The 13478-nt window shown below is 34.7% G+C and overlaps 2 protein-coding genes across 2 annotated transcripts in view; both read left to right on the top strand.

The window, feature by feature from the left end:
- Positions 1-13478, top strand: part of MARCHF1 (membrane associated ring-CH-type finger 1) — an 841275-nt gene that overhangs the window by 148412 nt on the left and 679385 nt on the right. The gene's annotated exons all lie outside the window — the stretch shown is intronic.
- Positions 1-13478, top strand: part of ANP32C (acidic nuclear phosphoprotein 32 family member C) — a 37067-nt gene that overhangs the window by 227 nt on the left and 23362 nt on the right.

The following is a 13478-nucleotide window of genomic DNA, read 5'->3' as shown; positions in this document are numbered from 1 at the left end:
GAGAAATTATATTTTTTAGATTTCAAAGCTGCTATTTGAAAGGTGTTCCAAGTAGAGCATATTAATCATTTGGGTTATATATAATCAGTCTTCATTATTCTCAACTTCTTTATTTGTGAATTTGACTACTTGCTAAATTCTTTGTAACCCCAAAATCAATACCCTTGGCACTTGTGTGGTCATTTGCAGATATGTGTAGTGTGGCAAAAACATTGAGATGTTCAATGCACATGTTCCCACCTGAGGTTAAACAAGACAATGCTTTACCCTCTTATTTCAGATCTCATGACGTGAACAAGCATATTTTTGGCAGCCTATTTAGTGGCATGTGTTTTTTCCATTTTAGTGCTTTTTGTTGGTGATTTCGCTGTTTGAAATGGCCCCATCATAGGGCCAAAGTACTGTCTAGTTTTCCTAAGTGCAAGAATGCTGCGATGTGTCTTACAGAAAAAAATAAGTGTGTTGGACAAGCATAAGTCCTGTTGCCTATGAGTTCAGTGTTAATGGGTCAGCAGCATATTTTAAATAAGGTGTGTTTCAACAAAAGCATGAATAAAACAAGGTTATATATTGATTTATTAATGGAAACGTTGCAACCAGCTGCTATGGAAACCTAACCCAGTATTTCCCCTAGAAGCAATGGTTCAATGTTTGCTAATTTAGTGTTGACAGTGGCTTTATAGAGCATAAACTAGTGGGATTGACAAAATTTGTGTCTTTTATTGTTCATTGTGATTTGTGAAATGTGATTAGAATAAGCTTGGTACTAAAATTTAAAATCCTTAGGACATCAGGAAGATTCTATTCTTGAGCGTATTGCTTCCGACATATCAGGAGACAGTACATGCATTAAAAATAGCACACAAACACCTAAGCAATGTGGCCTCTCCTTGTATAAAAGTCAAGGACGTGAACTAGGGGAAAGGAGGCCAACAGAACTTTCATGGTTTTTATTACTTTTTATTTCAATAGCTTTTAGGGTACAAGTGGTTTTTTGTTACACAGATGAATTATTTAGTGGTGAATTCTGAGATTTTGGTGCACCCATCACCTGAGTAGTATACATTGTACCTAATGTGTAGTAGTTTTGCATCCCCAGGGCTCCTCCTACTCTTCCTCTTCTGAGTCTCTAAAGTCCACTGTATCACTCTATATGCCTTTGCATACTCATAGCTTAGCTCCCACTTATAAGTGAGCACATACAGTCTTTGGTTTTCCACTCCTGTGGTACTTCACTTAGAATAATGGTCTCTAGCTCCATCCAAGTTGCTGCTATGCCAATTTCTGCACATAACCAGCCTCTTCACTAATAGTTCCTGATTTTTTTTTTTTTTTTTTTTGGAGAAAGAAGAGTAGAAGAGAAATTAAACTAGAACTTAAGAAGTAAATGACAACTTAAACTTTATCTGAGAAGGTTCTGAATCCTCAGCACTTATAGAAAGGGAAAACAACAGGACTAAAAACAACAGAACTCAAATTTCAGTTTGAGTTCAATAATTTTTTGAAACATATTTATTTTTATAACGGTGCTAACATTTTAGATCTAACATGAAGAAAACATTTAATATTCTAAAGAGTAAGTAGATAATTTTGTATATTTTTGTTATTTATCACCATTTAGAATTTGAAATTTGAGATACAGGGAAATGGGGACTATTCCCATAGTCCTTGTGTGTAACTACAGAAACTAAGCTGGATAAAATCAAGAATGTTTTCTTGAAAAGTTGATAATTACATACGAGAAGTGAATGATTTGGAAGAAATAAAGAAGAGGCCTGGGGAAATGTTTAGAGAACACCCTTCTTTAATGCATGTGAGGAGAAAGAGACATAAAGGAAGGGAAATTGGAACTAAATTGTAGCAGGAGAAACAAAATAAAGTGTGATGAAAGCATGGATACCTTAGCCTGATTGAAGCTGTAATAAAACTTTTTTTGGTATGAAATCACTTTTTTTCTTTTCATCAGGCCCCAACAAAGATTATCAGAATCTGTGTAAGTCAATAGCACCGCTGAGTAGAAATTCAGGTGCTGAAGTAAATATGGATTCTGGTTAGGGTAGTTTAACTGAAACCCTTTTTCATCTTGTCTGCTGAGACTGAAAATCTTTTTAAAAGTTTTATATCTGCCTTTGATTTAAGGTGTTAAGATGCCTCAAAATCACCTCACATTCATTGTACATTTCTGTGGATTTAAGAGATTAAGGCGAATTAGTTCTGATAACAGGGCGTAACTTGAAAAAGCTTGAAAAAGGATCCCAAGTCAATCCATTATAAGATTTCATCACATTTATCTTTTACTGTTTCCTTTAGAAATTCATTACAGTAATGCATTTTGTAAAGAAAAATGGGAACAAGTAGGCTGAAACCCTGTATTGGTCATTTATTCTATCATAGGAGTGTCAGTAAATTAATTTCACTGAATAAAACAAGATTTTATTATGTATTATGTTTATATTATAATCTATAATATATTATATTTATAATATAATGTATAATTATGTTATGTATTATACATTATAATATAATTTATAAATTATAAATATATAATATTTATATATTAAAGGTTTTATGGTTGTTTTATGGCCATGTCTTATTAAAAAATGTTTAAATAAATCATAGAAAAGATAAGTAGGCATTGCATTATACCTTTCTAGCCATGACCATAAATAGTTATTGTGTAGCAATTATTCAGCATATCATACATGAATCTATAAGCCTTTTTGAGAGTTTTCAGAAGATTGTCAAATTAAATATTTTTCAATTGTTTACCTAGATATTAATAACTGTAGCTTGTTAAATCATTCTGTTGCATCCAGAAGGTAATTATCCTTCATAGTAATTTTAGATAGGTAGCAATTCCACTGTGACTTTCCCAGAGGTTCTCTATTTCATCTTAATTCAAAATGTCAAAATAGACCTCAATTGATAGAGACAATTCAGAAGTAAATGATGGATAAACATAAATTCTTATTTAAAAATGCTTCAGAAATAATTTGCTATTTGATTTGAACTTTAATTGATAATACTGATGTGGCATCTAAATTATAAGAGAAACTTGGTTTTCTTGTAAACTGAAATATTTTAAAGTGACCTTATATAAATACATTTAGATTTCATGTCACTATTTTCTTTCTTGGTAGTGATGATGGTGTTGGTATATCCTTTAAATTTTGCCAAAATATTTACATGATTCAATTTCCAAACATGAAAGAGACCTTCATTTTTTAAGTTTGCACTGACCATAAAAGTAATAACTCATTGACCATCCTTCTTGCCTAGGCTAGTTGCAGAGAAAATGGGCCATCTTGGAGGATAGGACCTACAATTTGGAACCTAGTGAGGAGATAATCTACTCAAGCCATGGTTTTAAAGGCATGGATATCATCCACAGCCACCAGTCCTGTCCCGTGGTTGGCCTAGAGTAGTTCAGTCCAGGATAATGGTTTGTCATGAGAGATAAACAGACCAAGTCTCTGAGGGGTGTAAGAAGGGAGATGAATAGAGAAGTCATAGAAGTCAGCTATGAAGACAAATTTTAGTCAGTGGCAGTATCTTAGACCCTAAATTTTAACTAAAGCCAAGATCTGGGGATTCGGGGCATTGAGAAAAATGGCAGGGCCTTATACTCAAAACAATTATGTCATTGGGCACGTTAATAAGACAGAAATTCCAGAAAAGTAAATAACACCAGGATCTGATTATCAGTAACTTTGAACAGCAATGTTTTTATGAAATAAACAGAAACCCAGTTATAAGAGTTGGACTACAAAGTAAGAGTTAAGAGAGTAAACCTGCTTATAGGATTTATTTATTTATTCAACAAATACAGGGGTACTATTAATTACCAAATCCTGTGTTATAATTCTGAGTCCAAGAGTATTACTTTTTAGGGGCTTAAAAGTCTCTTGTATGGTGCTGAAATTACTTCTAAAATAGCTGAGCCTGCAGATGGGGGTCCAGGAGAAGTTTTGCACAGGTAAGAGTTGTAGCTAGTTTTGTGTAGGCAGTTTTATACAGGTAGTTACAGTGTTGAGAAAAACTCATGTTCACTGTTGAAGAAGTTTTATAAAATGGACAAAAACACAGCATGTGTCTATGTGTTTCTGTGTGTGGCATTTGTAGTTGTGTAAGTACTATTGCATCTTACACTGAAATTGAAGATACAGAGTTGTGTGTATATACGATTTCTCTAATTTAAATACTCTAACCAGCCAAGCAAAGGATAATTTATTTCATAGTCACAATTCAATATAACATATTAGGCAGCATTTTTGATATGATGCATAGAGTTTTAATGTATGAAATTAAGCATATTATTTATGATTAAAAGAAATACCACATGTGAAATACATTATTACCAAAGAAGCTGTAAATCAGTTGGTGACTGCATATTGGCCAAGGATGAGTTTATAGTTTAGAAATAGTAGTTCTAGTCTTCAGGATATGGAGACAGGGGTTTGTGTTTTTGGTTATTGGTTATCATTCATTGCTCTTAGTGTTCAGTGTCTTACATACTTAATATAAGGCATTCTACACTCCCTTGACTTCAGATACTCTTTGGTCATTATGTCTATCTGTGTGTGTGATACAACTTTATAAACACAAAGACACCTAAGAACATCCAGTGATAGTCCCAGGAATAATATTTATTCATTGTGAGGGATTTGCAGTGTTTTCTAGTAATAGGCATAAATGTAGTGTGATAACTATATTAACCTTCAAAAATTATCAATCCCTTATGTTTGGCAGTGATTAGAACCAAGAAATGATGAATGAAAATGATGTTGCTTGATTAAAATTAGGTTTTACTAAAATTAGTACTAACTTTGTTCTTTGTGAACTAATCAAGCTTGTCATGTGAGTGACTGCCTTCCTTTCTTTAGAAAAGATTGTATGCAAATGAAATAATACAGTGGCTTAATTGCAAAATTTCTTACTGGTCAGTCACCCTATTAAATATTTTATAATATCTTTATAGGCGTTAACTCAAGGAATTTGTTTATGATATGACTAGAGGTAATTCAGTCATTTTAATTGCAATTATAGTGTCAAAGCATATAAGTTGTCCATAATTAGTCATTAGGGCCTGAAAATAGAAATGGTTATAGATTTAAGAACTTATTTTTTTCTGTCAGAATTTATTACTTACCATTATGAGTCTTTCCTATGATAGTAGAGGTTCAGAGAAAAGTATAAAGAAATAATGCATTCTTTGGATACTTTGATGTTGGTTATTTACGTATAATTTGGGCTGAAAGACTAGAGCAAAAGATAGGACCCTACGTTCTGAAGCCATGAGTTTTGATTCTGAGCTCTTAGTTCTCCACTGCATATCAAAATGTCTATACTCATTTCTAACTCTTTCGTTCTGTTTTCTCACTTAGTAATGTGTGTGTCAAGCACTTCTGAGTGTTCTTTTCACACATCTCTGCTAAAATTAAAAGATGTCATGTTAACCGTTTCAAAATATGAACAATTTTACACACTAGATTTGTTCTGTTTTGATCCAGATTGCAGAAATATGTCCAAGGGGAAAAGAAGATTGTAACCTATCAAGAATATAACAATTGGCATTTCTAAATTTTAGCATGCTATAAAAAAATAAATTGGCCATTTCTCTATCAATAGAAATACGAAAGAAGCCATATTTTGATTGTCAGGAACAAATACTGTGAAAGAAATTTGTGTGGGAGGTCAGATTGGGTGACATGTGCTTTTATTTCACCTCAAAACATTTTACTATTATATTTTTATTCTTTGTTAAAAATATTTTTATCCTTTTCTTTCTTCACCAAAACAATATAGAATTATTGGTAGAGACAGAATTTGATGAACTGAAGAAAATACATTAGTTCTTTTCACTCCTCACTTTAAGTCCTGGACCTTTATATCCATCCACATCCTATTTAATAAGAGAGGATTCTGCTAGTTGCAAGATGAAAGGATTTCCTGAGCATTTGTATTCTATTTTTTACCTAACTATTGTTCCCAGAATTTCTAGGCAGCAATGTTTTCAGGAACAGGATCATTTTGACATTCTGGGGATTACGAAATTTCAATTATTGTCTCAGAAATCAGTACACTGCACAATAAAAGCAAATACACATTCTAACCCTTTACCAATAATAATAATAATAGTGACATGTAGTAGTTATTCATTGCTGCATAACAAATTCCTTCCAAATTTAGTAACTCAAAACAACTCGGGAGTGGCTTAACTGGATTGTTCTGGCTAAGAGCCTCTAATGCAGTTGTAGTCCAGATGTCAGCCTGTAGGTAGATAGTAGAATGGTGACTACCAGAGGCTTAGATAGAAGAAATAAGTGTTAATATTTGGTAGTGTAGTAGGGAGATTATAGTTAATAATAATTTATTATATATGTGAAAATAGCTAGTAAAGAAGAATTGTAATGTTCTCAACACAAAGAAAAGATAAATAATTGAGGTGATGGTTACCCCAATTATTCTGATTTGATCATCACATATTATATACATCAATTGAAATGTTACATGTTACCCCCAAATATATATAACTATGTTATATTAATTTTTTTCTTTTTCTTTTTCTTTCTTTCTTTTTTTTTCTTTTTTCTTTTTTTTTTTTTTTGAGATGGAGTTTTGCTCTTATTGCCCAGGCTGGAGTGCAATGGCGTGAACTTGGCTCACTGCAACCTCTGCCTCCTGGGTTCAAGTGATCTGTCTCAGCCTCCTGAGTAGCTGGGATTACAGGTGCATGTACTATGCCCAGCTAATTTTTATATTTTTTGTAGAGATGGGGTTTCATCATATTGATCAGGCTGGTCTCAAACTCCTGACCTCAAGTAATTCACCTGCCTCAGCCTCCCAAAGTGCTGGGATTACAGGTGTGAGCCACCACACCCAGCCTTATATCAATGTTTTTAAAAGGATGCTTAACTTGGGACTGGGCACGGTGGCACACACCTGTAGTCCCAGCTACGTCAGAGGCTGAAGTAGGAAGATTGCTTGAACCCAGAAAGTCAAGGCTGATGATATGGTTTGGATCTGTGTCCCTGCACAAATCTCATGTGGAGTTGTAATCTTCAGTGTTGGAGGTGGAGTTTAGTATGGGGCGACTGGATCATGATCATGGAGGTGTTTCTCATGAATGGTTTAGCATCATCACCTGGTGCTATTCTCTCGAGAGTGAGTGAGTTCTCATGATATCTGCTTGTTTAAAAGTGTGTAGCAACTACCCTCTTGCTCTCCTTCTTGCTCTTACTCAGGCCATGTGAAGTCTGTACTCCCCCTTTGCCTTCTGCCATGATTGTATGTTTCCTGAGGCCTCCCCAGAAGCCAACCAGATGACAGTATCATGCTTCCTATGCAACCTGCAGAACCATGAGCCAATTAAACCTCTTTTCTTTATAAATCACTCATTCTCAGGTGTTTCTTTATAGCAATGTGAGAATGGACTAATTCAACTGCAGTGGCCATGATTGTGTCACTGCACTCCAACTTGAGTGACAGACTGAGACCCGGTTTCAAACTTGGTCTGGGAGTTCCTCTTTCAAGAAGCACCACTCTCATGACTATTGGCCAAAGGGCCTCAGTTCCCCCATTGGCTGTTGGCAGCTAGCCTCAAGCCCTGGTCTCACAGACCTTTCCACAGTGTTGCTTATGAGAGGGCAGTTAACTTTCCTTAGAATGAGCGATCCAAAGAGAGAGCACACAAAAGAAGGCACAAAGCTGCTTTTATAACCACATCTCTGAAATTGCAGTCAGCATTTCCACCTTATCCTATTCATCATTAAAAACAATACACTAAGTCTAGTCCACACACAAAAGGAGGGTAATCAGGCTTTGCATCTTGAAGGGAGATGTATCAAAGAATTTGTTGACATTTAAAACTACAAGGTAACACTTCTGTTGATAATAGCTGCCATGTAGTGACAACTTTCTATATATTTGAGATCCTTCCTTTTGAGCACAAAGTTAGGTCTATGTAACTTCTCTTTTAACATCCAATTTTCCCTGACACAGATGCCCCTGCCTTAGCATATACTCACAAAGCTATGCTTTCCCCTTTCCCTTTGTTTCTTTTACAGTCCTGATTTAAGTACCGAATTTTCTTTATCTGTTGATTTCATTATAGACTATAGTGTGATCATTATTTGGGCATTACTTTGTCTTCCTCTCCTCGCTCTATTACGACTAGGATTTGGTCCACTGGTCCTAGAAACATTTGTTTGATTTCCCTTATCAAGAAAACCAATAGATTTTCACCCATTTGTTCACACGAGCTAAACTTTGTCAAGAAATCCTGGACAAAGGGGTTAGAAAATAAAAATGTACCTCCCTTCAATTTAATGTTTGAGGGTAAGTAAATTGTAAAGGGCCATGAATTCCCTCATATGTTCTTATTTTCATGATCACCAAGATTTTAAAAAGTCAGATATACAGTTGAGTTTATCCTTAATTAAGAAAAACATGTCTTTCTCAACATTATACATTTTACCATCATTAAATCTTATGCTGTTTTGGAGGAACTTCCATGGTACACCAAAGGGTTCCACTTGCAGATTAACTACTAAAAAGAACTTTTCAAAGTAAAGGCTTTTAACCGTAATAATCAACCAAGAATAAAACTATTTATTAAAACATTCCATTTAACTCAATTAGGGCAACTCATGTGTTCAATTCAATCTATAGCTATTCTCTAATAGACTTAGGAATTTTTAAGTTAATGGGACAAATAAATAAATTATGGCGAGAGCAAAGCAAATTTAACCTGCTGTCATCCAGGGGAGAGTCTGTACTTCTAACCTTAGCTGGAAACTTCGTAGTATCTTGACTACACAATTTAGTAAACTGAGGGGGGTGCTTCCCCCCAGATGCTTATGTTGGCACCAATATCATCAGTGTCATCATCGTTATCAGTTCACATTTATTGAGAACTTATTAGATGCGTAATACCTTGCTTACATTCTGTAATTTAACCATAAAATATCTATGAAATAATTCCTGTTAATATTTCAATTTTGCAAATGAGAATCCTGGGTTATAGAGAGATTATGTGGCTTGTTGTCCAAGGTTACATTTCTGGGAAGCAATAAAGGGAAATAAAATCTAGGATTTTCTAAGTTATTAATCACCAGGCTGTATCATCCTCTGGTTATATTACAGTGCTTCCCCCATGGATGACATTGACTTTACCAGCTATACTGCCTCTACAATTCATCACAATGTAATGAAATATTTCTCTTCTCAAACCTTTGGCAAAGGGAGTCCTAAAATAGTTGAGTGTAAACATGTAGTTTTTTTTTTTTTTTTTTTTTTTTATTAACAACCTTAAGTAGGTACAAGAAGCATGTGGTGGGAAATATCTGAGATCACAAAGGTGCTCCTCTTGTCCTCCTCTCCCACACTATTGTTTAAAATTTTTGATAAAATAACGCTGAGGTAAATAGAAAGACTTTTGCTAGTTTCAAGATATTTGTCAACATTCCTGCCTTTGTCTCCACTCCCAAACTTTAGTATAGTCAATATGATGAGTGCCTCTGTCATACAATACCAGCAAATACCATATTCTTCAAACCCTTTAATGTCATGGCCTTTGATATGTTTTGGCTATGTGTCCCCACCCAAATTTCACCTTGATTTGTGATCCCCATGATCCCCATGTTTCAAGGGTGGGACAGTGGAGGTAATTGAATTGTGGGGGTGGTTTCCCCCATGCTGTTCTTGTGATAATGAGTGAGCTTCATGAGATACGATGGTTTTATAAGTGTCTGACATTTCTTCTGCTGGAACTCATTCTCTCTCCTGTTGCCCTGTGAAGAGGTGCCTTCCATCGTGATTGTAAGTTTCCTAAGGCTTCCCCAGTCATGTGGAATTGTGAGTCAATTAAATCTCTTTTCTTTATAAATTACTCAGACTCTGGCATTTCTTCATAACAGTGTGAGACTGCACTAATTCAACCTTCTTGGCATAGTTTTTGGATCACTATTAACAAATTTATTATTCAGTGCTCCTCAGTTGTAAGATGCTGTAAAAATGTGGAATAAAATAAAAACCACCCCCAAATCTCTGTTTGCTGATAATCTAATTACTTTTGGTTTAATCCACCAATTCCTTGGGGGACATGGTGTTGCAATAAAACCTGCAGTTTGGTATTTTCATCAATAGATCTCCTTGGATCTTTGGTTATACTTTCATTCAACTGTTACGGGTAAAAATCTTTCACTAGGAAGCAAGTTAATGAGAGAAATGGGAATAAGCCATGGCAAGGGAAGAACATATTGTCATTTGAAATGGGCCATGGCTGTTTGCAATGTATCTGTACTCTCTATACATTTAATGCAAAGTTTTATATAATATTATATATATATACACACATACACAAATATTTATGCATAAACATATAAACATGTATATAAAAGTACATAAATATATGTTTTATTAGACATATTTTACAAAGTTTCATATGCTATTTTCTATATGTTGTATCTATTTTCTCCCACTTTTCATTTATTTCTGTTTTTTTTTGCCTACATTTTGGGAGGTTTCCTTGTGTCAATCTTTCATCTCACTATTTGTGATTTTCAGTTGTCTTTGGTCTACTCCCCAATCTATTTTGTTTGTTCATTTACTTATTTTTATCTGTGTAAACAATCCCCTCCAACAACTCTAATAGCTTACTTTTCCCTCATAATAATTTATTGTTGCTGATATACGGAGGTGATACCCCTTGGAATATCTCTGAGAATATCTATTATATTTATTTATTTTCTGCTTCATTTGTCCGCTTTATTTTTCAGTAATTAATTAGTCTGTTTGTGAAATTTGGCTATTTGTGTAAATGGGTTAGTGAGGCTTCTTTTATTCTTAATGTTAATTTTCATCAACTTTTTGGTGATTGAGAACATCCAATCAGATGTTCTCCAAGGAGAATACAAGAAAAAAATAAAATAAATGGAAGATCATAAATGGTGAAGGTGAGTTGATTGTGTAAAATTCTTCCTGCAGCAGTTGATTGTATAATCCTGCAGTTCCCATTTCTTGATATACTAATAATACTGCCATCAGTTACTTCTCTGCAAGTTGGAATGACTGAAATTTGAACAGGTTAAGAAAACATTTAAAATAGAAAACAATAGTTGTGATTTACATTTATGAAAGACATTAAAACAAGTAGGAAATCTTTTGAACGAGTACTTAAGCCTGATAAACTTGGTGAATAATTTGATGTCGAGACCATCCTGGCTAACACGGTGAAACCCCGTCTCTACTAAAAAATACAAAAAACTAGCCGGGCGAGGTGGCCGGCGCCTGTAGTCCCAGCTACTCGGGAGGCTGAGGCAGGAGAATGGTGTAAATCCGGGAGGCGGAGCTTGCAGTGAGCTGAGATCCGGCCACTGCACTCCAGCCTGGGCGACAGAGCGAGACTCCGTCTCAAAACAAAACAAACAAACAAACAAATAAATAAATAAATAAACAAACAAACTGCCAGGCTGAGTGCAGTGGCTCACGCTTGTAATTCCAGCACTTTGGGAGGCCGAGGCGGGCGGATCACGAGGTCAGGAGATCGAGACCATCCTAGCTAACATGGTGAAACCCCATCTCTACTAAAAATACAAAAAATTAGTCGGGTGTGGTGGCGGGCGCCTGTAGTCCCAGCTACTCGGGAGACTGAGGCAGGAGAATCGCGTGAACCCAGGAGGTGGAGCTTACAGTGAGCCGAGATCGCGTCACTGCACTCCAGCCTGGGCGACACAGCGAGACTCCGTCTCAAAAAATAAATAAATAAATAAATAAATAAATAAATAAATAAATAAATAAATAAATAATATAATAAAATAAAATAAAAAGAGAGAGAGAAAAAAGAAACTACCAAACTGTTTTTCAACATGGTTGTACTATTTTGCATTCCCAGTAATAATATATGAGAGTTCCAGGTATTTCACATTCTCACTAGCACTTCGTTTGTCAGCTTTTAATTTTTGAAATTTTCAGCCATTCTAGAATGAGTGTAGTGGAAAATACAAAAATGTGAACAACTCACACAAAGTGAGTAGGACCTCTTCCTATTCAGTTAAGGTGCACTTTGCCATTTGATCTTTAATATACTGTAGGATGACCTAAAAGGAATAATTAGGTCAAAGTTATTGAAGTGCATTTTTTCAAGTTTTTCCACGTTTACTACCTTCAATTTCAGTTATCTCCCACCAACCACCCCCCCCCCAACAAAAAAAAAAAAATCCTCCTTTAGAGGATATCAGTCTTGTCACAGATAGTTTGGACATTGTGGGAAAATAGAAATAGGCGGTTAGAGGAGTTACTTGAATTTGTATAATTATACACCATTTTATTTTATAAATTTTTTTATAAAAACATTAGACAAGAGAGGATATACTTGAGGTAAAAAATCTATTCATTGCACAAATGTTTCTTAAATGTCTATTTTATAACACACATTCCGTTAAGCACTGATGCAGACACAAAATAGAATGTAATTTGGTACGTGCAGGATAAAGCAATTATACAATTATCTCTGGTCCAAAGTAGATTGTGAAATGTACCATGAGAGACTTACACCATAGAGCCCTGCAGTTGGGAAACAGAAGCAATGGCATCTGTTAGGGAGATTAGAGAAGTCTTAGTGACAAGAGAAACCAATTCAGCCCTGAAGAATGCATGCGTGTCTGTCTCTTTTGTTTTGATTTTTAGTTATAAAATGAATGTTTTAAAAATCCAGATGCTTAAAAAAAAACTAAACTTTTACCACACAAAGAAAAACAGCATCGAAGCGTGTTTCTCTTTCACCTTTTCCTGTATTCCTTCATATATTTGAATAAATAATATGCATATAACTTTATATGTTGCTTTCTAAAGTTAATGCGATATTATTTAAATAAATAAATGACCAAGAATTGTGCTATATTAAAAAATTTATAAACTTAACTGTTGTTTATTCTAGCATTCTACATACCCTAAATGCTGAGCCAGCCCTCTTATATAAAGCATTTAGGTAATGTCTTACGTTTTGCTATTATAAGTTACAAACAGAAAATGCTTTCATGTAAAAGCACTTTTCTATAATTTACATTCTTTTAGAATAGATTATTAGGACATAGACTACTAGATCAGAGATTGTGAACAGTTTTCATGCTAGCGAGATGTAGGTAGATGGATGAAACACAAGGTAGGAGTTTGGATAGAGAGTTTTTTAAAAAAGAGAAGAGTTAAATTCAAATAGCAAGACAGGTAAGAAATCTAGGACACACATGGAGAGTGTATAAAACTCCATTTTGATGTCAGGGGTGTCCAATCTTTTGGCTTCCCTTGGCCACACTGGAAGAAGAATTGTCTTGGGCCACACATAATATACAAATGCTAATGATAGATGATGAGCTAAAAATTGCCAAAAAATCTCATAATACTTTAAATGTATACTTTATAAAATACATTATAGTAGATACTGCTGCAGACACAAAATAGAATGGTGTAAAATACGAATG

Source organism: Rhinopithecus roxellana, chromosome 2 (assembly GCF_007565055.1).
Source record: "Rhinopithecus roxellana isolate Shanxi Qingling chromosome 2, ASM756505v1, whole genome shotgun sequence".
Classification (NCBI taxonomy): Eukaryota; Metazoa; Chordata; class Mammalia; order Primates; family Cercopithecidae; genus Rhinopithecus; species Rhinopithecus roxellana.
Note: the sequence above shows the minus strand (reverse complement) of the source record. Positions and strands in the feature narration are given on the sequence as shown.